Source organism: Aquarana catesbeiana, linkage group LG02 (genome assembly GCF_042186555.1).
Source record: "Aquarana catesbeiana isolate 2022-GZ linkage group LG02, ASM4218655v1, whole genome shotgun sequence".
Classification (NCBI taxonomy): Eukaryota; Metazoa; Chordata; class Amphibia; order Anura; family Ranidae; genus Aquarana; species Aquarana catesbeiana.
The window spans coordinates 399191-422297 of record NC_133325.1 but is presented as its reverse complement, the minus strand read 5'-3'; positions in this window follow the sequence as shown (position 1 = coordinate 422297).

Below are 23107 nucleotides of genomic sequence, written 5' to 3'. Positions count from 1 at the left end.
CTTGACGATCGATGCAAGTCAGGTCAACATTGTCACCTGTGCAAAGCGAAGCATCACACCCACACCATGTAAACACCTCGTCCCCCTGCCTATTGCAGCTTGGGGGGAGCAGCCAAAACATATTTCAATGGTGGATTTTTGCAAACCTCTAACTGCAAATCTAAACGAGGCCAAAGAGATTAAAGTGGTTCTAAAGTCATAGGCAGCAGCCCACCTCAGCCCCCCCACAACACTTACCTGAGTCCCATCTCAACCCATGGAAGTTGCAGGAGTGTCTCGGCTGTCGGGGAATATCCCTCCTGATTGGCTGAGACCAGTGGCAGCTGGTGCTCAAAATTTCTTGGGGGGGAGGGACGCAAACAAACTAAACAATTCTGAAAAATTCAGAAAAAACATCAAATGCAGCCACTGTGCCTATCAAATGCAGCCATTGCCCATCAAATGCTACCACTGTGCCCATCAAATGCTACCACTGTGCCCATCAAATGCTACCACTGTGCCCATCAAATGCAGCCACTGCCCATCAAATGCCACCACTGAGCCCATCAATTGCAGCCACTGTGCCCATCAAATGCTACCACTGTGCCCATCAAATGCTACCACTGTGCCCATCAAATGCAGCCACTGCCCATCAAATGCCACCACTGAGCCCATCAATTGCAGCCACTGTGCCCATCAAATGCTACCACTGTGCCCATCAAATGCTACCACTGTGCCCATCAAATGCAGCCACTGCCCATCAAATGCCACCACTGAGCCCATCAATTGCAGCCACTGTGCCCATCAAATGCAGCCACTGCCCATAAAATGCCACCACTGTGCCCATCAAATGCAGCCACTGTGCCCATCAAATGCTACCCCTGTGCCCATCAAATGCAGTCACTATGTCATCAAATGCAGCCACTGTGCCCATCAAATGCAGCCACTGCCCATCAAATGCCACCACTGTGCCCATCAATTGCAGCCACTGTGCCCATCAAATGCAACCACTGCGCCCATCAAATTCAGCCACTGTGCCCATCAAATGCAGCCACTGTGCCCATCAAATGCAGCCACTGTGCCCGTCAAATGCAGCCACTGTGCCCCTTCAAATGCAGCCACTGTGCCCCTTCAAATGCAGCCACTGTGCCCCATCAAATGCCGTCACTGTGCTCATCAATTGCAGCCACTGCCCATCAAATGCAGCCACTGTATCTATCAAATGCAGCCACTGTGACCCGCTCGCTGACTGCCCGGCACTTATCCCGTCTTGGTAGCGGAACAGGCAGTGGGTGACGGTGGTGAGCTGTGGGATGGTGGAATGAGCAGTGGGTCAGGTGGCGGTTCCTGTGTCCTCCATTTGTCTCTTCTTCCTTCCTGCTAGGCGTCCAATCAGATTGCCTGTGCCTTCAACCAATCAGGTGACGGGTATTTGACCCACACCTCCTGATTGGCTTAGAGCCAGTTTAGTGATAGGAAAGCAAATATTTGTTTGCTTTTCTAACACACCTAGGTGGGCTCCGAGTGCAATGCTCTGCACTCCGAGTCCACCTTTTTTAACCCCCCCGGCCGCTTTAATTAAGAATCAAAAAGGGGCCGGACGCCTGAATAGGGGGTGGCTACAGCGGCCATGGATAGATGCATGCTATGAATGAATTTATCCATTCTACACAGAGGGGGTGAAGTGACAGAGGGGGCGGCACCCAGGTGTCCCTAATGGACGGGCCGCCACTGGCTGAGAAACACGTGCAGGCTCTATTGGCTCTTGCTGCTGTCAATCAGTCAGTGAGCCAATGATGAAAGAGAGGGGGCGGGGCCGAGCCGCAACTTCGTGTCTGAATGGACACGGCTTGGGTGTCCCCATAGCAAGCTGCCTGCTGTGGGGGTCACTCAGCAGGAGGGAGGGGCCAGGATCACAGAAGAGGGACCTGAGAAGAGGAGGATCCGGGCTGCAAAACCATTTCACAGAGGAGGTAAGTATGACGTGTTTGTTATTTTTAACCAAAAAAACCCAGAGACTTTAATATCACTTTAAGAAGTAATGATCCCCCCGATCCCTTCCCATAAGATGTCAAATCATACTCACTGAAAGAAGATTATATTCTATTATATTAATCAATATTCCTCAAATAAATATAATCACTCTTACATAAAACATAATAAATGTGCAAAAATAAAAGTGCCAAACAGTGTAAAATGAAGACATCGATCTCCAGTGATTTACCATACAAACCTCGTCCCACAATAAAAGTGCCATAGAATGTACAAAATGGTGAAATTCCCCTAATTATGGGCAACATACGAAAATCAAAGTCCTCCACTAAGTGCAATAAATCCCTCATCAGTGACACCAGGGGCAAGTCCGGAGTCTAGTCTCGGGAGGGGCACTGCCAGAAAATAGCTGGTGTTGGCTGGTCTTGGCGCTTCAATCATCACGGCGCCATGGTTGTTATGGTGTCAGGATGATTGAAGTGCATTATTTCTATCATTACATTGTAATATATAATGAAATGGTTCAACTCACCATAATGCAGAATCAGTGGAAGCCCTGAGAGTGTCACCTGCCACGTCGCCTGTCACCAGATGTAGATTGTCACTTGCCATGTTGCCTGTCACCAGATGTAGATTGTCACTTGCCATGTCACCTGTCACCAGATGTAGATTGTCACTTGCCATGGTGCTCTCTACAACCAATATCTTATTAGCATGCAGCAAAACCCATCTCCATCAGTAGCTCTGGTGAACACCAGGTAGTATATAGACCTTACCTCTCGGGTGAGTCCACATCTTCCACCAGGGTGACCAGCTTGTGTACCTATCTAGCTGGTTGGTGAGTGCCTCTCTATTGCTATATTTACGGGTCTCCGAGTCTGACCCCTGACCGTGACACATGTGCTTTAGCTGTCATAGGGAAAGCATAAGGAGTGCTGCTGATAACACAGGGAGAGATTAGTGTAGGGATTGTAGGGATTGGCAGGTCTGGTAAAGTAGATGTCAACCCTTACTGAATGTCATAGAGGTATTGAGAAAGAATTTATGAAAGTGTAGCAAGGTATCTGGCCTTGTCCAGTCTAATGAGAACTTTCCAGGCCAAAGATAGCTGACATCCTCCTGTATGTGGTGGGTGGTGAGGCATAGTGGGTGCAAGGTGGACAAAGTTATTGGGTGCCACACACTTCTTGGATGTAAAAGAGGTTTTATTTCTCTTAACAGTCATTTTTATATTTTTGGCTAAAGAGGGTTAGGGCCAGGACACCCTTAAATAGTTGTAGATTCATTTAGCAGACTTTGAGACTTCAATAGGAGGACAGCCGTGCAGGGAAAGGCCCCAGCAAGGCGCCACGTCTGCACATGCAGGAATGCTGTCTCCTATGGCAACAGTCCTTAACAGTTCCTAACTCAAATGTAACAGTTCCTTCAGCTTCAATACAACTGCCTCTTTTAGTTCTTCAACCCTGAGCTCCCGGTCTCTGACTAGACTAGATGATTTACTGGCTCTGAATCCCTTGAGCGCCTCTAATCTTTGCGGTGGTATCTCCCTCAAGCGTCACCCCCACTTCCCTGCTGGGTCCCTAGCTTGGCACTACAGATACTTCTCAAGTTTCACCCCTGCTGGCCGGCTCGGTCCCTGGCTTGACTCATAAGGCTGCTCTGCAAATGTCACCTCCTCTGCTTGGGTCCCTGACTTGATCACCACCTGAAGTTTCCCGATTCTCCACCATGACCATTTGGTGAGAATGCTGCTCCGGTACTTGCTTCAGTTACTCACTGTGGCTCCTGGTAATAAGGTGGTCGGTCCCTTTGTGGTGACAGCTTCCCCTCTACCTCCGATCACTGACAGCTTCCCCTCTACCTCCGATCACTGACAGCTTCCCCTCTACCTCCGATCACTGACAGCTTCCCCTCTACCTCCGATCACTGACAGCTTCCCCTCTACCTCCCATCACTGACAGCTTCCCCTCTACCTCCCATCACTGACAGCTTCCCCTCTACCTCCGATCACTGACAGCTTCCCCTCTACCTCCGATCACTGACAGCTTCCCCTCTACATCCCATCACTGACAGCTTCCCCTCTACCTCTGATCACTGACAGCTTCCCCTCTACCTCCCATCACTGACAGCTTCCCCTCTACCTCCCATCACTGACAGCTTCCCCTCTACCTCCCATCACTGACAGCTTCCCCTCTACCTCCCATCACTGACAGCTTCCCCTCTACCTCCCATCACTGACAGCTTCCCCTCTACCTCCGATCACTGACAGCTTCCCCTCTACCTCCGATCACTGACAGCTTCCCCTCTACCTCCGATCACTGACAGCTTCCCCTCTACCTCCGATCACTGACAGCTTCCCCTCTACCTCCGATCACTGACAGCTTCCCCTCTACCTCCGATCACTGACAGCTTCCCCTCTACCTCCGATCACTGACAGGTTCTCCTCTACCTCCGATCACTGACAGGTTCTCCTCTACCTCCGATCACTGACAGCTTCCCCTCTACCTCCCATCACTGACAGCTTCCCCTCTACCTCCGATCACTGACAGCTTCCCCTCTACCTCCCATCACTGACAGCTTCCCCTCTACCTCCCATCACTGACAGCTTCCCCTCTACCTCCGATCACTGACAGCTTCCCCTCTACCTCCGATCACTGACAGCTTCCCCTCTACCTCCGATCACTGACAGCTTCCCCTCTACCTCCGATCACTGACAGGTTCTCCTCTACCTCCGATTACTGACAGCTTCCCCTCTACCTCCGATCACTGACAGCTTCCCCTCTACCTCCGATCACTGACAGCTTCCCCTCTACCTCCGATCACTGACAGCTTCCCCTCTACCTCCGATCACTGACAGCTTCCCCTCTACCTCCCATCACTGACAGCTTCCCCTCTACCTCCGATCACTGACAGCTTCCCCTCTACCTCCGATCACTGACAGCTTCCCCTCTACCTCCGATCACTGACAGCTTCCCCTCTACCTCCGATCACTGACAGCTTCCCCTCTACCTCCGATCACTGACAGCTTCCCCTCTACCTCCGATCACTGACAGCTTCCCCTCTACCTCCGATCACTGACAGCTTCCCCTCTACCTCCGATCACTGACAGCTTCCCCTCTACCTCCGATCACTGACAGGTTCTCCGGCCGGCAGAACTGTCACTTCTGGTTGGACTGCAAGCCGCAATCCCAACCCTGCACTGCTCTCTTGCTTCTGGATAGGCCCTCCCACAGCCTAGCAGCCAGATGCCACAGGATAGGCCCAATCTCTGGCCTAGCAGCCCGGGGCAGATGACACACGCCAACCCAGACAGCCATCCGGGTGGCACAGACCATAGATCACCTGACCTCACCCGGATATATAAGCTCTCCCAGCAGGCTAAGGGATTCAAGAAAACCCCTGTCCATTGGCTGAGACACCCCACATACCCATAACCTGACCTTGGGTTGCCCTTCTCGTATCTAGCACCCCCAAGTACCCTGCCACCTGGTGGTAGAAGAGAAAAGTGCAACAAGGCCAAACTCAGTGAGAAATTGATGGATCTCTAATAACTGACCAGGGTGACTACTCCTGGCAAGTCAATTTGTGACTAAACCCCAGGGTACTACAAAAGCATAACTTAACTAATTGTATCTTTGCTTATTATATTATGTCTATGTATTGTAAGCCTGACGTGTTATTAGGAAAACATTTGACCTAACTACATGGCATTTCATGTCTTGTCAGATAAACCTGTACTCTGTTTGAGCTTTGTAATATCAAGTCATGTTTGTCATCTGAAACTGTTATCATATCAATTTGATGTTTGTCATTTAAATGTGTAATACCTATTCTGGAAATCACCATCTTCATGTTATGATAATTCATTAACTCGAGGTATGTTTATAGTGCTAGAGTATAGAAAAGAGAGATTTTATTCCATAAAATAAAACATAAATGAAATTCCTCATGAAGTCTATACTCTGTGACGTCCCATAACCTTCCACCACCTGACCATTTCCTTATCAGTACTTGTGGAGAGAGAAGCCAGGAGAGACACCTTGGAAAGTGACAATTATGCAGACAACAGGAAGAACATAGATATCTTCAGCCGGCAGGTAAGTCACTGTTATGCCCGTACACACGATCAGAATTTCCATCGGAAAAATCATCCAAGGTCCATACAAGAATTCAGCTCAAGCTTGCCTTGTATACACACGGTCACACAAAAGTTCTCTGAACTTTCCACCCTCAAGAATGTGGTGACCATAGGCGTGGGCAGCCTATTGCATTAGGGTGTGCACCCCAAAACTCAAACACACATGTGTGTGTATAAATATATATATATATACTGTATATACACAAATGAACACTCACGTATATGTACATAAAACCACCCATTATGTGCCCGTCTGACACAAGTGCCTTCCTTCACTTTTTTATTAAAAAATAATAAATATATAGATTTTTACTATTGTTTTATAAAACTGTAGACTGTAAAGTATGGCAGCCACAATCAGCAGAGTCCGGGTGAAGTGTCCGGCTCCTGCAGACACTGCCTACAGTTGTGTTGTCCGTACCTCTGTATGGCTGTCATTGCAGAGCTGTAGGCAGTGTGAATGAAGTACAGCTGATCAGTGTGCTGGCTGCAATGTTGAATTGAACTTGTCATTTCTACATTCTCACATTCCTATGACTTAGGCGACTTTCACACTGAGGCGCCATAGCGATAAAAATAGCGCCTGCGAAGGGGTGTCACACTGGAGCGGTGTGTGGCAGGATGCTCAAAAAAGTCCTGCCAGCCGAATCTTTGAGGCGCTGTAGGAGGGTGTATACACCGCTCCTAAAGTGCCCCTGTTCATTGAAATCAATGGGCAGCGCCGCCGAACCGCCGGCAAAACGCCGCTGCAGCGCCACTTTGTGGGTGGTTTTAACCCTTTTTCACCCGCTAGCGGGGGTTAAAAGTGCCCTGCTAGGGGCCGAATAGCACCGCAAAAATAACGGTAAAGCACTGCTAAAAATGAGCGGCGATTTACCGCTGACGGCGTGACGCCTCAGTGTAAAAGTAGCCTTAATGATGAGGCTGTGTGGGTGGGGTGCAGAGGAGGGGAGGGGGCAACTAAAACATGTTAAACCCTGTATAGGGTGTGTGCTGTATACAACCCTCTTCACACCTATGCAGGCTGCACTTCATGCAGATTTTAGGTGCATTTTTGAAAAATTGAAAATACATGTTTAGGCTCCATTCACACTAATGCGTTTTTTGATGCATTTTGCAGAAATGCACGGGAATTTTTTAACATGGGTTCCTATGGAACATGTTCACATCAATGCATTTTTGTGCCTCTGCGTTTTTGGAAAGGGTCGGGGACTTTTTTTTCATGCAAAATGCAGCGTTTTGCATGTAATAGATTTCAATGGACAAGCATCAAAAACGCAAGTGCACCGTTTTTGCAGTGTTTTTGCAGCGTTTTTGATGCGTTTTTGACTTTTTTTTTTTTTTTTTTTTAATTTTTTTCTAATTTTTTTTTTTAGACTGTAAAAAAAAAACTGTAAAAAAAAAAAAAAAAAAAAAAACGCAAAACGCAAATCGCGGCAAAAACGCCGCAAAAATGCGTCAAAAACGCTACAAAAACGCTGCTCAAAAACGTGGCAAGCATGAAAAAAAAACCTCCAAAAACGCTCAAAAGCAACATGCATAGGTGTGAATGGAGCCTTATGATCCATTGAAGTCTATGGAACCAAAAACACAACCTGCTGGTCTCTGGCCTTTTCATAAAATGCTCAGATGTGAACTACATCCATAGGAAACCATGTTAAATGGACTGTAGTGTGTTTCTGCAAAACAGAAAATGCACTAAAAAATGCCTAGGTGTGAACCAGGCCTCAGGTTGCTCTACATGCTCAGGTTTTTTCTTCAGATCACTAGCTGACAGGTGCTTTGCATCAACACAAGCGATGCTGGGACTCTGTATTCTGATGGGGGGACTCCTCACTGTCAGAATACACTGATTAGGGTCGTAGCCGATTGGCTGCAATCCACCAACTAAACAAGGTTCTGTCTAACAGGGAGGGGCTACACCCAAACTGAAATGAAGGCCACGCCTGCTCAACTGGCTCCAGCCGGCCCCCTTCACTGCTGTGACTTGTCCCCTTTTAGACCCCTTTCACACTGGGGAGCTGCATTAGCGGTAAAGTGCTGATAGTTTTAGTGGCTCTTTACTGCTGTTTAAGTGGCACTTTTCGGACACTAGTGGGGCACTTTTATCTCCTGCTAGAAGAAAGGGTTAAAACTGACGACACTTCCGAATCGCTTTGCAGCGCTGCCCATTCATTCCAATGGACATGGGGCGGTTTAGAAGCGGTGTATACATCACTACCACCCCACCCCAAAGATGCGGCTCGCGGGACCTTTTCTAATGTCCTACAAGCTCACCGCCCGGGTGTGGAAGCACTCTGACTTTCATACTGAGGCATTTTTCAGGCGCTTTACAGGCGCTAAAAATGCCCGAAAAGTCTTAAAGCGGTAGTAAACCCGCTGACACTTTTTTGTTTTTTATACACCTGTAAGGAAAAAGGCATAATGAGCTAGTATACACCACATACTAGCTCATTATGAAATACTTACCTTAGAAGGAGGTGTCGGTATCTCACCTGGTCCACGCCGAGGTAGCTGACATGTTGCCTCGGCGTGTCTTCCGGGTATCGCGGCTCCAGTGCTGTGAGTGGCTGGAGCCACGATGTCGTCACTCCTACGCATGCGCGCGGGAGACTTCTTTCCGGCAAGGTCCGGCATCAGCCGAGAATCCCCTCTGTGCATGCGCTGCTGCAGTCAGGGGCTCATTGCAAGGGGAATATATGTCCTAAACCGTACAGGATTAGGAGATATTTTTTTACCTACAGGTAAGTCTTATTATAGGCCTTATTATAGGCTCACCTGTAGGTAAAAGATAAGAATTTGACTATACAACCACTTTAAGTCTTAAGGGGTCTTAAGTGACTGGCTGTGGTCACACTCCAGCCTCCCCATCATGCCATGCAGGGTTAATGTCCCTCTATGGTATGTGATGATGTCACGGCTTTGGGGTGAAGGAAGAGACATTAGAGTAAGAAGGTCGCTGGTTCAAATCCCAACCACGACACTACCTGCCTGGAGTTTCCATGTTCTCCCTGCGCCTGCGTGGGTTTCCTCCGGGTCCTCCGGTTTCCTCCCACACTCCAAAGACATGCTGGGAGGTTAATTGGATCCTGTCTAAATTGTCCCTAGTATATGAATGTGAGTTAGGGACCTTAGATTGTAAGCTCCTTGAGGGTAGGGACTGATGGGAATGTACAATGTATATGTAAAGCGCTGAGTAAAATTGACGGCGCTATATAAGTACCTGAAATAAATAAAAATAAAAAATAAATCAGGTAAGTGAAAGAGGTTACCCCCCTCCCCCTCCCCCACACACTGCAAGGATGGACTTTTTTGGGCTGTATTATTATGATAAGAGTTTTTGATAGGTTAGGAATTCCTGGGACTTCTGAGGTGCTACATAGATGTATTCCATACACACACATTATATGTTATTAAAAAAAATAATTTTATCAGGATATAATGTGTATGTGGGAATACATTTATGTAACACCTCAGAAGTCCCAGGAATTCCTAACCTGTTCAAGAATGTTACTTTCTCTTTCAGTAAACCTGAATGTATAGTGGAAAAGGCCGAGAAAGAAGGTCAGTACTCACAGGTAAAAGGCTGAGATCTTCAGTCATCCCCGGGGAGAGCTGTGCTGTGTGCTGGACAAGAAGAAAGAGATGGAGAGTGCACTGTGATATCACTTCCTGCTCCTCCCACCTGTACTGGAGCTCCTTCCACCTGTACTGGAGCTCCTCCCACCTGTGCTGGAGCTCCTCCCACCTGTATTAGAGCTCCTCCCACCTGTACTGGAGCTCCTCCCACCTGTACTGGAGCTCCTCCCACCTGTACTGGAGCTCCTCCCACCTGTACTGGAGCTGTGAAAGCCCGGACAGGAACCCGAGGAGAGAGACAGATGCTGTATCAGAGAGGAGTTTGACAGGCTGTCTTCTGGTACACAGGGGATAGGATGGTGGGTGACTCCTGTGAGGACTGCAGCCACAGCTGTAATGTAAGCAGTCAGGAAGTATCCGATGCTCTCTGAAGTTCACAGGCTTCATCTCTGACAGCGGACGGTGGAGTGATATTCAGCTGATAGGGATGCTGTAGCCGGAACTACAGAGTCAGCATCGGAAAATGCGTCTGACTGACTGATTACTCTATGGCCAGTGGCTGCAGTTCCCACCATAGTTGTACACATCCATGACAAATAGTCCCACTTGCAGCTAGCTACCAGTGTCAATAAGAAAAAAAGAATTCTCACACATTTTGGCAGCAAAAAAATCCCTGGGGTGTGCCTGGCTGGGCATTAGGGTGTGCCCAGGCACACCCGGCACACCCTGTGCGCACGCCTATGGCGGTGACGTACAACACTACGACAAGCCCAGAAAATGAAGTTCAATGCTTCCGAGCATGCATCAAATTGTTTTCGAGCATGCATACATATATCTTCTCTCAACTGGGTATTGAGACCATAAAGGAGATACAGAGTCACCCCCGTGCTGCTGAGGCTCTGTCAGTGATTTCTATCCATGCTTGTTAACATCTACCTATGGGTAAGAGGCAGTGTGTTTGGGTGACGGTGGCGGTCTCTTCACTTATTTGATACCTCAAGACACATCCCTTTGGCTTATTTCAGACTTTTTAAAAGTGGATTACATGTATATGTGTTTGCCAGTTGAGTCTGAGCCAGCAATATATTTTGGGTTCATGTTGGATTTTTTTCAAGCGCTTCACCATTTTCTATATATTTTGTTTGTGTTTTGTCCATGAATATTGTGATAGCTGCTTTTTAGTACTAATATTATATGCTCCCAGCGCAACAAATTTGGGGTTTTCTATTATATATGAAAACACGACATGCTTCTGCGTGTTGCAATCCTCTTTCAAAATGGGTAAAATGGGCTAAATAGGAGACTAACCCTATGTAGGGCTATCCCCACAAGAGCTGCTGTAGCTATCCACAGGTTCTTTCCCCAATCAGTGCAGGTAACCTGGCACACACCGGCTTCTCATCCACACAAGTTCAATAAACCATCCAGGAATGTCTTTTTGAAGTTTATTGCTCAGTAACTAATAATTTAGGAGGACAGTAGGGTATGATATACTCCAAAATGCATGGTGCACAAATTGCAGAGGACTCTGTTGTCCATTTACCCAGCAGCAATACTGTATCCTCCTCCGCTGGGGGCCAGGGGGATTGATAAATAGGTTTTAGTAGAAAATGGACTGAGATGACCTAGCTTCTGGCAGCTGCAGGACCATCGAGCACTGCCCACAGAGGGGGGTTTGCTTCATTGAGTAGTCTGTGAAATATGTCCTCCAGCAGAGTAGCCTGGCTTCCATTCCAGGAAGAGGGGAACAAAGGCAAGCAGTCCCCCTTCCCTTGAGCTCCTGGATCCATCCCCACAGGGGGAGAAGAGAACAGACTCTCCAGGGTTCAAGCCCATTTAACTGTAACCCAGCCTCAACCTGAGCACACCTCCCCAGGGATTGGCTAGGTCCTCCTAAAAATTCAGGCCAGGAATTTTTAACCTCCCACCCTAAGCTCCAGAAGCTTCTTCCAGAAGTAAGGGGAGGTAATCAAACCCCATTTTATTTACATCTGTTAATGGAGATTTCACATAAACTCACATGTAACAAACTGCAGTCAATTATTTGCTCTAGGCCCCAATTTTGAACAGGTCCCCCCAACATCTAAAATCTGGAAATTAACATTAGAGTGCCATCTGTTTGCTTACAAATGATTATTGTCATTGCATACAAAAGGATTATAGAACCTACTGTAAGTACAAAGTATTCCATTAGTTGTACTAGGGCTATTGTAACCACTCACCGCAATCTCACGTACCTGTACGTCATTCTGCTATAAGTGGTTGTACCGGGATGATATGCAGCTACAGGCTTCACCCCGGTACTGCTTTTATAGCAGACGCTCGGCTTTCTTATAATGACAACCAATGCAGCTAACACCTCCCCCCCTCCTGCCGCCTTCTGCCGCTCTGCCTAGGCTCTCCCATCCCACCAAGAGGCCCAAGCGACCAGCCGGCACATCCACCGGCTGGCCAGAGACCCGCACAAATCTGGAATCAGCTTTGATCAGGTCTGGAGTCTGGAAACCTGGAAGTGACTCAGTGTGGTGATCGGTAGTGTGGTGTGTCGCTCTGATACACCGCATCTCCAATCCCGGTAAAGAACCAATGACGTAAGCTATTTACCATGTGATCAGCTGTGTCCAATCACAGCTGATTGGAACCAGGAAGTGTCATTTATCACTTTTCCTCTATTCACGCCGACAAGGAGTGAGTAGAGGAGAGCCAATTGGCAGGGGGGTCTGTGCTGATAATCAGTGCATCAATTATCAGTGTAGACCCATCAAGGATGCCCACTAGAGCCCACCAGGAATGCCAAACAGGGCCCTTCAAGGATACCATTAAGGGTGCCAATCAATTCCCATCAGTAATGCCTGTCAGTGCCTCCTCATCAGGGCTTCCTATCAGTGCCATCTATCAGTGCCCATCAGTGCCGTCCTTCAGTGCCCATCAGTGCCCATTAATGCCACCTACAAGTGCTCATCAGTGTTGCCTATCACTGCCCGTCAGTGCTCATTCGAGACACCTACAAGTGCCCATCAGTGCGGCCTATCAGTGCTGCAAATCAGTGCTGCCAATCAGTGCCACCTATCAGTGCCCATTAGTGCCACCTACAAGTGCCCATCAGTGCTGCATATCAGTGCCCATCGGTGCTGCCTATCAGTGCCCATCAGTGTTGCCTATCACTGCCCATCAGTTCCCATTAGTGACACCTACAAGTGCCCATTAGTGACACCTACAAGTGCCCATCAGTGTGGCCTATCAGTACCACATATCAGTGCCCATCAGTGTCACCTATCAGTGCCACATATCAGTGCCCATCTGTGCCGCCTATGAGTGCCCATCAGTGCTGCCTATGAGTGCCCATCAGTGCCACCTATCACTGACCATCACTGCTGCATATCAGTGCCTCATCATCAGTGTCCATCAGTGCCCATCAGTGCTGAATATCAGTGTCACCTATCAGTGCTGCATATCAGTGTCACCTATCAGTGTTCATCAGTGCCCATCAGTGCCACCTATCAGTGCTGAATATCAGTATCACCTATCAGTGCTGCATATCAGTGTCACCTATCAGTGCCCATCAGTGCCACCTATCAGTGCCCATCAGTGCCACCGATCAGTGCTGCATATCAGTGCCACCTATCAGTGCTGCATATCAGTGCCACCTATCAGTGACCATCACTGCTGCATATCAGTGCCTCATCATCAGTGTCCATCAGTGCCCATCAGTGCCACCTATCAGTGCCACCTATCAGTGCTGCATATCAGTGTCACCTATCAGTGCCCATCAGTGCCACCTATCAGTGCTGCATATCAGTGTCACCTATCAGTGCCCATCAGTGCCACCTATCAGTGACCATCGGTGCTGCATGTCAGTGCCTCATCATCAGTGCCACCTCATTAGTGCCCATCAGTGCAGCCACATCACTGTTCATCAGCGAAGGAGAAAAATTACTTATTTTCAAAATTTTATAACAAAAATTTGAATTTTTTTTTAATTTTCGGTCTTTTTATTTGTTTAGGAAAAAATAAAAAGCCCCAGTGGTAATAAAATACCACCAAAATAAAGCTCTATTTGTGGGGGGAAAACTGATATACATTTTGTTTGAAAGCTGAAAATTGGACTGGGCAGGAAGAGGGTGAAAGTTCCCGGTATTGAAGGGGTTATTAAAGTGACATTTATTTGCAGGAATAAAATCCTCCCAGAAGATTTTTGTGCCTATATGTCAATATTAAATGATTTGAAGTCGGTCCCGACTTGCACCTCCAACAGCCATTCTAAAATCTTCAAATCAACATTCGATTGTTATTTATTGTCTGGAATCCTCACAAAAGAGCGTCATTTAGTCACAGAAATAAAGACTTTTGTGCCGTCATGTATTCAATTCTTTGCCCTGTGCCTCAATCTGAACAAGTAGCAAAACTCTACATGTCATCAATCCGACTTGGTGTATCCAGGTGAATTATACTTTGTTTTTGTTTTAATATGAAAGAAAACCCGGTCCAAAATAGAGAAAAAAATCGAAATATTTGTTTAGCCATTTTTCCTCCAGAAATGTTTATCCCCTTCATGACCCGACCAGGCAATTTTTTTGCTATTCAGTAGGGATGAGCTTCGAGTTTGAGTTGAACCCATGTTCGCCTTGAACATCGCCTGTTCGACCATTCCTCAAATTTCAATTGATATGGGCCGTTCCCGCCAAATTCGAGTGGCGCGTCATGGCCCATAATTCACTGCGGCATCGCAGTGCATTGCTGGCTGATGATTGGCCAAGCATGCACTATGACCCGCATGCTTAGCCAATCACAGTGCCGTGTGTACAGAGAGCTGTAATTGGCCAATATCAGCGCTGATCATAAAGGATTTGGGCACAGATTCCTCAAAGGCGGTCAGATTCTGAGGGGTGCAAGAAATGCGGCGCAGGATCAGCTCAGTGAGAAGTGACTCTGCCCCGCGCACGCTCCCTGATCCCACCCCCTCATTGTCATACAGGGTGATCATCCTGACATTGGGGTCATTGGCCAGAGAGGTGGAGGCGTTTTGTCCAGCGTTATCCTGTTGTAAATGTTGTCATCTTGGATGATCAGGGTGGCTTTGGCCAATTATGGCTCAGGGTGTTTAGTACACGTCCCACACTATATAAGGCCGCCTGTGTGGCGGCCTTGTGTAGTGTGTTGCGGCGGCGGAGAGAGATAGATAGACAGAGAGACAGTGTCATTTAATTTAAGTTAGATAGAGTAGGCAGGTGAGTCAGTTAGCTGCACTTACAGTGTATTGTGTGTATATATATGCATCCCAGGTGTTATATATATATATATATATATATATATATATATATATACACTGTATTCAGTTTAGCTAGATCCGTTCCTGTTATTCTCTTCCTAATATACTGACAGGCAGGCAGGTGTTTTTACAGTTAGTGTACTGTGTACCCTGCACAGTTGCACCTACAGTATAGCTACCTGAAGACAAGTGCTGGTGTTCTCATACGAATAATACCACAGGCAGGCAGTTGATTCTGCTACCTGCAGTATAATCAGCATATATATACATCCCAGTTTTGTGCAGCTACATCTCACTGCAGGCCATTAGTATGTCTGGAAGGCCAACAAGGAGAGGCAGACAGTCACAAGCCAATAAAAGAGGGCAAGCAGTCTCTGTGTCTAGAGGCAACAGTGCTGGTCATGGACATGGTGCATCCTCATCAGCACGTGGCCGTGGGACACGCTCGCTTGTCCTTTTTTTCGGCAGCTGGCCACATTGAGCCGCAACATGCGGAAGACTTGGTAGAGTGGATGACCAAGCCGTCCTCATCCTCCTCATCCTCTCTCACTCAGGCTCAGGGTACTTTGTCTGGCAAAGCAGCTGCCAACGCGGCCTCTTCCCTTGGCTCAATGGCATCAGTCCCTCCTTCCCTAGCCCTACCATGTCCTGAGGAGTCCCCCGAACTGTTTGACCACAGTGTTGGGTGCATGCTCCAGGAGGATGCCCAGTGTTTTGAAGGCTCTGATGATGGGTCACAGCTAGAGGAAGGCAGTAACGTGAGCCCAGAGAGAGGGGGTGCCCAAGAAGGACAGCAATCTGGCAGTCATGTTCCCCCAGCTGCAGCATACTGCCAGCTTTGCTCCAGTGATGAGGAGGGAGGGGATGAGGTCACTGACTCAACGTGGGTGCCTGATAGGAGAGAGGAGGAGGAGGAGGCACATCACCAATGAGGCAGGATGCCCTCCAGGGGCCAGCTTAAGGGCAGCACACCGACTGCATCACACCGCAGAGTTCCACATGTGCAGGGCACTGCTGTCTCTGCGCGTTATTCCAAAAGTTCTTTGGTGTGAGCCTTTTTTGAGACGAGTGCATCAGATCGCACTGCTGCTAATTGCAACATATGTCTCAAGCATATGTCGCGTGGCCAAAACATCACCCGCTTGGACACATTTTAAGGGGATTCTAAATCAATTTAAGGACACACAGACCATTTGGAGCCATTTTGGGGGGGAGAGGATTCAAAATCAATTTTTAGGACACACAGACCATTTGGAGACATTTTGGGGGGATTCTAAATCAATTTAAGGACACACAGACCATTTGGAGAAATTTTACAGTAAAGCACTACAATGGAGCTCACAAAATACATTTTTTAGTGACTAGACTAGGTCGATATGGGCCCAGCATAGCATGCTGGGGAGGTCAGTGAAGGCAAATATGCATGCAAGACAAAAAAATTACAGCATGCATGAGGACAAAGGGGACATTCACACTATATTGCAATCATGGTAATTAGGGATTGAGTAAAGAAATACATTACATTAGCAAACATTAAATACAATAAAATGTGATGTTAAAGAATACAATTCTTACCTTAATATAGTCCTTCTGCAGGACCTGGATGATGGCAGAACAGGTCTCTGTGATAAAGATCCCCAGAGCCTGGGGGGAGATGCCTGTTGAGAACTTGAGGTCCTGCAGGCTTCTCCTAGTCGCCAAGTACCTCAACGTGGCGACCAGCCTCTGCTCCGGAGTGATGGCTTGCCTCATGCAGGTATCCTGCCTGCTGATATAAGGAGTCAGCAAAGCCAACAAATGGTGAAAAACGGGGTCCGTCATCCGGAGAAAGTTCCTGAAATCCAGAGGGTTATTCTCCTGGATCTCACAGAGAAAAGGCATGTGAGAGAATTATTTTTCTAAGCAGGGGAATTGGCGCTGTCCAACTATATGTGTATAAGTGATGGTTCTTACAAAATTAAAAAATATTGTATAAACAGGTGTATCACAATTATTTATATCAAGAAAGTGTTATTGTGCATGTAAAAACGCTGAAATAACGCAAATGTGAATGGGCCACATATTGAGTGTAATAGGAAAAAAAAGTGCAGAGTGCTCCTAAGATACATGCAAAAATCCCGTATCCAATAAATTAAGTATGTGTAGAGAGTAATACCTATATATTGAAAGTGGCAGAGAAACAGAATCCAATATGTAAACAATAATGATAGTCTACATAAATAGTGGTTATAGGGAGAAAAATGTGGAAAAATAAAAATGGCAAATAAAAATAATTATAAAAATGTATAATAGATGTAAAAAACTGTGAAAAACTCCAGCCTGTGTGCATAAAAATCACAATTAAAGTATCAAAACAAGACAATTCATATGTACATAAAAATCCAAACAAGAACAAATATTTGATTATTGATGTGTAAAAAAATCCTATTACACTCAATATGTGGCCCATTCACATTTGCGTTATCTCAGCGTTTTTACATGCACAATAACACTTTCTTGATATAAATAATTGTGATACACCTGTTTATACAATATTTTTTAATTTTGTAAGAACCATCACTTATACACATATAGTTGGACAGTGCCAATTCCCCTGCTTAGAAAAATTCTTTAAGGTTGGATCTCACCTCGGTGAGTTTCTTTTATAGGGGGGCAGCAGTCCTTCTTCCTATACATTCCTAAGCGCGGAATTACTGTTATTCATGTGAGAGAATCAGTCACGCTGGAGCAACCAATTCTTGGTCCATGAACTCCTCCTCACCCTGTTCATGGACTGGACTTGGGCTGAAGAATGAACTAAAGCACCAAGCACATACAAAGCACGAGCTCGACGACGAGAACATACCTGCAACATGGCTTCAAAAACGGTCGGCTGGTCAGAACAAACTTAACAGAACACACTGAAGAACAGCAAGGCCTGTGAAGAGCGAGATGAAAATCAGCAACGAGCGGACAACAACACACTGATAAATCAATGCGAACTCACTACACACACTGAAAAGCAGATACAAACCTCACAAGCACAAACTGAACAACAGTTAAAAGATCTGAAAAATACGAGTCTGAAAAGCGTGAATCATCTCTCACCAAACTTCTACTAACACGAGGTAAACACAAGATTATCAGAAGGGGCCCAAAGGTGGGAGCGTGAGCTATTGAACTTCTGTTTTATAGACTTGTCAGACCTTGTGTATGTCACTGCATTCTAGACGGTTGGACTTTGGTGTGAGCATGTGTGGGGAAGTCCGTTCGTCCGAAAGTCCGTTGGAAGTCCGTCAAAAGTCTGTTGAAAGTCTGCCGGAATGACCTTTGGACTTTTGTTGCCAAAAAGTCCGCTCGTGTGTACACGGCATTAGTCTGTCTGTAAAGTGGAGCATCTGTAACATGCATAAAACCTGCTGCAGCAAAAATGAGATTTCTAAAGAAAAAAAAACGTGGTTACAATTGTTGTAATATGAAAAAAAAAGAAATAAAGCAAAAATTTGAAAAAAATGGCTTGGGGTCCCTCCCAAAATCCATACCAGATCCTTATCCAAGCACCCAGCCTGGCAGTCCAGGAAAGAGGGGACAAGCGAGTGCCCCCCCTCCTGGACCCTACCAGGCCACATGACCTCAACATGGGAGGGTGGGTGCATTGGAGAAGGGGGGCTCTGCCCCCCCCACCCCAAAGCACCTTGTCTCCATGTTGATGGGAACAAGGACCTCATTCTCATAACCATGGCCCTGGCCCTTTTAACAAGGGATCCCCCAGGTCCTGCCCTCTTATGTGAATGGGGTACATTGTACTCCTACTCATTCACCAAAAAGTGTAAAAAACACCAAAAATAATGACAGTAGCTGGTTTTTGACAAGTCCTTTATTAAAAAAATAAAAATAAAATGTCCCCCGATATAGATCCATCGTCAATCACGACACCCGATGCACCACCGACCTGAATAAAGGACAGAAAAGAAAGGTCCGCTCCCAACGGACGCCCCCGTGGTCTGCCTGCTCCACTGTGTGACAGTTCTTATATGGGGGATACAGGGTGCTTGGTGGGTTGGTGGCATCACTGGGTGGCCCTGCTCGTTCCCTATATAAAAACTGTCAAACAGCGGAACAGGCAGAATGCAGGAGCATTTTTCGGGAATGGATTTTTTTCCACGTCAGTTGTTGTGGCGGATCTACATTGGGGACATTGGTTTATTTATTTTTTTAATAAAGAAATTGTTAAAACCCGGCTACTGTATTTTTTTTACACTTTTTTGGGGGTAAAAGTACCCCATACTTATTCACATGGGGGGCCAGAACCTGGGCCCCCTTGTTAAGGGGGGCTTCCAGATTCTGATAAGCCCTCTCCCCGCAGACCCCCACAACCAATGGCCATGGTTGTGGAGATGAGGCCCTTGTCCCCATCAACCTTTTGGGTGGGGGAGCCCCTAATGCCCCAAAGCACCCACCCCTGAAGTTGAGGGCATGTGGCCTGGTATGGGCCAGGATGGGAGGCGCTCAGTCATTCCCTCCCTTTTTTGGCCTGCCAGACTGCATGCTCAGATAAGGGTCTGGTATGGATTTTAGGGGGTCCCAAGCCATTTAAAAAAAATGGTGTAGGGTTCCCCTTACAATGCATACCAGACCCAAAGGACCCGATATGGACTGGTGAGGACCACACGCTGTTTTTTTGTTCACTCTGCTGGCAATTTTTTTTTAAATTCAGCTGTCAGCGGGGAAGGATGCACTTCCCGGCCCCACTCCTTAACAGCCAGCTATTCACTGCACCCTGATTGGGCAAAGCTTTGCCCAATCAAGGTGCAGAATACACTGTGCAATGCAATGCATTGCAGGGCGTTCGGCGGGGTGAACATCTGCTGAACACCCTGCAAATCCGGGTGTTCCCTGAACGGAGCGAACAGTCAATGTCCGGCCCAAACTCATGCTCAGGCTGAACCATTCACCCAACACTAATGACAAACACTTTTTTTTCTACAACAGCAGAGTGTACAGGATTTTTACTATTTACTACACAGAAAGCCAGTCACATTCTTTTATTTATTTATTTATTTTTATAAAATGTAAAATGTTGATTTGCATTATATACTGCATTTTATAGGGGAAAAATGTCCAAAAGCATCAATAATTTGAAGTTCAACCCCAATAGCAAACTAGAGCTGCAATGTACACATCACTGTACAATTTATCTATTATTTGCATAATGCTAATTAATTTAAAAAATAATGAAAATAATACTAATATTGTTGTTAATTTTATTCTAATGTAATGTATTATTTAATATTATCATTGTATTTTTTTAAATTAGTATTTTATTTTATTATTTTATTATTCACCTAAACTAGATGGGTCAATGAGTAGTTAAAGTGAAGGAGACATAGTAAGACTTGTATGATGACAGTTTGTATTGGAAAGCAGATGGTGATCAGTAAATTCAGCGTCTTTTTCCTGGGGGAATCCGGCAGAAACTTTCAGGTTTGTTGTTCTTTGGTGACTTCATTTTTCTTTTGTTGTATTGTGAATGGAGCGGTCCCACCACTGTAATCATGTGCCGGTCTTGTGGGGCCTCTAGGGGAATCCAACACAACACAGAGATTAAGATATTACTGTATAAGGCAGAAGAAATACAAACTTCTAAATGTGTCTCTAAACTGACTTCAGTGATCAGATGAAGAATAATAAATTCAGATTCCATCTCCTGAGAGATTGTACAGAAACTTTCATCCAATAGAACAAACTCAGACTCTTCCCTGAAGAAGATGTCTAATAATAATTTACTAAAGAACCGCTTTCCAGTATCAGCAATGCCGAGAGAACAAAGTTATAAAGTTTAGTAGTTACTTTTACTGGAAATTATTAGTATACAAAAGTTTATCAGTTTAATACAAAATCAATAATAATAATTATAATAAATACTTTAAATAATGGACATATAATTTGTGAAGAAATATTTTGTAATATATATGAATGTTTTGTTTGTGAAATGTGCCTACAGCACCAAATACTTTGCTTTTATATTTTACCCAGAGAAGGTACATGTGTGAAATTTCCCTGCTGAAGGGCATAAAGCAGGTTGGCGCTGTTGTCATACATGACTTTTCCTGGCACAAGAGGAGTGCCACCTCTGGGTCTGCCCCGCGGGAACTTACAGAGTCTCTGCCCCAGTGTGGATTCTGTTCCCTAGACATAAAAGCTGCAATGCTACATGACTTCATTTTTCCTAAATTCATTGTATAGTCTCTTGAACACTTGTGGGGGTTTGCTGTTTCAGAGGACAACTTACCTGATGTAATCTGCTTATTCTATGGCCAACATATAGTATCCTGCTTAAAAAGGTTTAAAAGTTGTGGTGAAATTCTGTTAACATGTACCACCTTGATTCATTCTTGGAAAAAAAAAAAAAAATACTTCTTAGTTCTCACTGCAGTCTACTTGCTCTCTCCTTCAGAAAAGAGGGCCTGGCCAAAAAGGATTACATGCCTAGCAGCAAAAGTGTCAATTTTTTCCTTATTCGGTCTGTGAAAAAGGAAGCCAATTTTTTACCTGCATATGTAATCTGTTTACTCTCTCCCTCGTAAATTGCAGTCTATCCAATGAAAGCTTGAAAAACGAGGTGCAATTCTGTTCAATGTTTATGTTTTTTATTTAAAACTGAAAGTATCTAATTTTTTAGTTTCAGGTGCAAGATGCCCATTCAGTCACTCAGAAATCAAATCCTTCCAATACATGCTTAATATCAATGGTGCAAATCTCTAACCCCTTACCATCTTCAGTCTTCAAAGCAAGACACTCATTTTTTATTTCCTCATGTAATTTGCTTGCTCTCTCCCTCAGAAATTGTGGCTTATCAAAAAATGTTTAATAGCTGTGGTGCAAAACTGTAAAACAAATTTTCCTCAGTCCATGAATTTTTCTTCAGTCTCTAAATTAAGATACTCATTTTATTTTCCTGATGTAATTTGCTCACTCAACCTCAAAAATTTTCATCTTCAGTTTCCTAAAAATGACATTACTTTTTTATTTACAGATGCAATTTGCTTACTCCAGAGGTGTCCAAACTTTTTACAAAGAGGGCCAGATTTGATGAAGTGAACATGCAAGAGGGCCGACCATTTTGCCTGACATTCTTTGAACCATTAAAATTAAATGCAAACGAATACACTGCCCAACAAGAAATCTCTTGCCTTTGTGGCTGTGTGCGATGAAGAGTCTAAGGATGAGCTTGGGCTTGTTATTTGGATATACCGTATTTATTGGCGTATAAAAAGGCACAGGCATATGACACACACCTTCACTTTAAGAGGGAAGTTTCAGGAAAAAACTTAATTTTTAAATAAAGCAAATGTGAAGCAAAATAAAGGTCAGTGCCAATCAATGCAGCCTAATTAGTGCCATCTGCAGCCTCACCATTGTCATGAATGCAGCCTCACCATTTCCATGAATGCAGCCTCATCATTGACATAAATGCAGCCTCACAAGTGTCATGAATGCAGCCTGACCATTGCCATCAGTGCAGCCTTATCCATGCCCATTTGCAGCCCCGGAGGGGACAGGGAGGGGGGGCGGGACGAGCGCCAACAGATTACATACAGGAGAATCTCCTGTTTACTCGGTGGCCTCTTTATTACAAAGTCCCGCCTCCTATGATAGACAGAACAGTCATTCTATGGCAGCCCAGGAGACGGACTTCCTATTACAGAGGCGGCCGAGTAAACAGGAGATTCTCCTGTATGTAATCTGATGGCACTCATCCCTCCCCCTCCCAATCCTCTCCGAGGCTGCCAGAACTGAATGATAAATACGGTATATATCTTTTGTGGCCCCCCAAAGCCGTGCTCTGGGATTTATTGGGGGCCACACAAGATACATATATCTAAATTACCAGGGGGGCCTTATTAAACCAGAACACGGGCTGCAATTGGCCCGCAGGCCGAACTTTGGACATGCCTGGCTTACTCACTTCTTTAAAAATTGCAGCCTATCCATTTTTTTTAAAAAATTCCACATGTAATACACCTGCTCAGTCATTCAAAATTGCAGCCTGTGCATAAAGGCCTAATATATGGAGGATAAGGATTGTTTGAGGATTTGCATCATTTAATTTACAGAACATGCCAACAACTTAGAAGATTTTTTTTTTTATTGTGAAGCAAACAACAAAA